Below are 3,755 nucleotides of genomic sequence, written 5' to 3'. Positions count from 1 at the left end.
AGGGGACCCTTTCAAAAGTTCTTGGGAAGAGCAGGTCATAGATGTCAGTTTTGAAAGTGGTAATTATTAAAAGTTTAGATCCTTGCAAAATCATTAAAAAAATATTTGTTGTAAAGAAAAATGCCTGAGAAGTTTTCTATCTGGTTATTTTGTAACATGCTATAAAAATAAATAAATTGACTTCTCCATGATTTTGCAATATTGTTTACATTTTTGTAGATACTGAAAGCAGTCACCTGTCTTTTCCATATAGTTCTGACTGTTTCACACAATTGTTTTCTCCATTATCTATCATAATATATAGTTTATGTAGAATACATTCATGTAGTCTAACTAAATAAAATTGATGAAAATCTGTTAGTCTTTCAACACCAAGACAACTTCAACCACAAATTCAATGGGAAACTCTTGATATTCAATGGGAAAGTGTTGATGTGCTCCTGAGTTGCCCTCACCCATATTAGCAGGAAATCACATCAAATAAACAATTAGAGAGGAATGAAAAGTCTAATCAAGGAGCCATGAAGGAAAACCACACCCCAAACAATATTGGCAGTTTAAGCCACATAGAAACAGTCAGAGAACTCCATTCTTTGATTCAGTGATGATGTTACATGGTCTACTGTAGTAATGGAACATCTGCTAAGCAACATTGAGCTTAGCAAACACCAAGAACCTGACTAATTGTCCTGTTCAGTCTATGAGACAGCCAGGCAGGTTTACTATAAGAAAACTCTTTATTAAAAGCAACTATTTACAATAATAATGTCCTATGATGAATAAGGCAAGATTGATTAATCAAGACCACTCAGGCAATAACAGAGAAACAGGCAAGGAAGCAGGATCAGACTTTGGCACATCAGCTGGGCAGAATTCATCTATCACGCTGAATGAAGTTGATGGACTTGACCAAGCTAGGGTGCATGGCAAGGCAGGAGCTGGAGGCAAGAGTCTGTGGAGTGGCCCACTGACAGGACTGGGCTGATGTGCAGAGACTAGGCGAGACCAAAATGAAACCTCTAGGCTAGGATTGACTCTGGAGGCTGGACTAGACGGGACTGGATGATCTAGGCAAGGCTTGGAACTGGAAGCAAGGCTGTACTGGACTGAAGACTGTAGACAAAGCTGAGAGCTTGAAGCAAGATTGGACTGGACTGGAGACTCTAGGCAAGACTGAGAGTACAAAGCAAGGCTGGACTGGACTGGAAATTCCAGGCAAGACTGAGGACTCGAAGCACAACTGGGCTGGCCTGGAGACTCTAGGCAAGATTGAGAGCTTGAAGCAAGGCTGGATGACAGAAAGTTCTGAGCAAGGTTGAAAGCCAGAAGCAAGGCTGGGTGCATGCCTGGAATGCACTGAAATGCGCCGATGAGGTCCAGAGCTGGACATAAGGCTGTGCTGGACAGGAACAGCGAGGCAAGGATCCTTAGAAGCAGTTTGTACAGAAGGCAGGTCTTCGATGGAAGGGAACACTGGCAGTGATTCCACGTTGGTGACAGGCGAGGCCTTCCTTCCTTCCTTTCCTTCTGCAGCCAATTAGGCTGACTTTTCCTTCATGCGCTTTTCTACACACCTTTCCTGCATGCTGATTGGCAGATTCAAAACCTCCTCCAGAGTCTGGCCAATCAGAGTCTCGAGCCTCTCCCACTCTTCTGAGTCATTTTCAGGTTTTGTTCTCCCAAGTTCTGCCTGGTAGGCTTTAGTTTCCCTTTCAGACTCAGATAGGTTTCACTTTCTGAGTTAGAAGCCAGCTGAAACCTCACACTAATGGAATATTACATTTTAGGCTCCTCTTGGGGGCAAGTGGGTTGTTGCTTTGGTAGTGAAACACTTGGGTAGTGTGATTTGCTTATTGTCTGGGACCTTTCTTTATTCCCCATTTGCCAGAGGAAGAAAAGGCATTGAATTTCATTGTGCTGTCCTTGTACCACTCCCAGCAATGGCATTGTATGTTCTGTATGGGCCCAACTTCATTGAATATTGGGTTTCTGCCCCCATCCAGAAGAATGCTACATCACTATCACAGTAGAAATGGATAGCTTTTCAAGAGAAATAAAAAGTATATATTTCCTTATCTATATTGGAAAGAGAGGCAATGTTTCCAAATATTTACATTTGCCACTCTCAGTTTTAGGCCTCAGCAGAAATGTGAAATTTCCATACCTGCAGTTTTACAGCATATAGATGTCATTATTGTGGCAATATAAAACCTGCCTGAGTGATACATAAGCACAGTGTCTGTCATGAGTACTGATGGCGAGCAAGAGGGGGGCCCTATCAAGGGGGGATAATGCATGCATAGTACTGAGGAATTAAGCAGCCATTCAAAGAGACACAGATCAGATCCGCCTTAGCTTTTGGGGTTTATCTGTCTGGGTTTTCCCATGCTTCATCAGTTTGTTAGGATTCTGTCTTATGTAGCAGTAATAAACACTAGAGGCCTATTCCTCATCTCAGCGTGATTCCTGACTGTTAGGACATCAATCCTAACAAACTCCTACTCCCATTGAATGAAGGAGGAACAAAGAAAAATAAAGGAGAGACATTGGGAAAATGTCTTCGGAAAATCAGGAAATTCGACAAGCCATCCAACAATTAGCAGCCGTTCTGCAACAACACCAACAACAAGTAGATATCCAGATCAACACATTACAAGCTGCCATGCTACAGCAGTTACAACAACCAGCTCCGATTAACCCACAACTGGTGACAGCAGCAGCAGCAGCAGCAGCTCCGCCAGTAGTCTTGAGATCCCAGGGCAGTCTATCAGAGAAGTTTGGAGGAGAAGAAGGACAGTTGAGAACCTTTCTCACACAGTGCACAACATTTTTCGACAGCAGACCGGCACAGTTTCCAACAGACAGAACCAGTGTCACTTTCATTCTAACTCTGCTAAGGGGCCCAGCAGCAATATGGGCTATTCCCATGGTGCAGAACAATGACCCAGTTCTCAACGAATACCAGAATTTTCTGGCAGGGTTCTGAGCACACTTTGACAACCCAATCAGAGAGGACACTGCCAGTCAGGAAATTCGGAAGCTCAGGCAAGGCAACAAGAGAGTTGGAATCTACATTGCTTATTTCAAGCTGCTAGCAGGAGGTCTGGACTGGAACGAGAGTGCCTTGAAAGACTAATTAAAACAGGGGCTGGCTGAAGAAATAAAAAATGAATTAGTGCGCCAGGGAACACCAGCTACCCTAAAAGCCTTATATCAGTTGTCTGTGGTCATAGATGCCAGGCTAGAAGAGCTCAGACAGATGCAGCTGGGGAGAGGCAGAGGCCTTGGGGCACTTCCAGGATATCCAGCTCTCTCCGAAGCATCTTCTTACTCAGGACCAGAAGAGCCAATGCAGATCAGGGCGTTCAGGAGGCTTATTTCCGAGGCTGAGAGATAGAGAAGGAGAGAGAGAACCCTCTGTTTCTACTGTAGAGTCCAGGGGCACATGGTGAGAGCTTGCCCAGTGAGAAGCCAAGCAAGTTCCATTAGAGCCCCGGGGCAAGCAGCTGAAACAAGGACCACCTCCACCTCTACTTCCAACCAGGGAAACGCCGTTGGTCTCCTTCCACAGAGCTCAGCAGGGAGACCATCAATCAATTAGGAAGGGCTCATTCTGAGGATTCCAGGCAATCCTTTTACTACTTACCAGTAATACTGCACATAAACCCAGAGCACCAGGTCAAGCTAGAGGCCCTCGTGGATTCTGGAGCTTCCACCAATTTCATTGATGTACAGACCATACACAACTTCAACAT

The sequence above is a fragment of the Candoia aspera genome, chromosome 4, assembly GCF_035149785.1.
Source record: "Candoia aspera isolate rCanAsp1 chromosome 4, rCanAsp1.hap2, whole genome shotgun sequence".
NCBI lineage: Eukaryota > Metazoa > Chordata > Lepidosauria > Squamata > Boidae > Candoia > Candoia aspera.
This window is presented reverse-complemented; position numbering follows the sequence as displayed.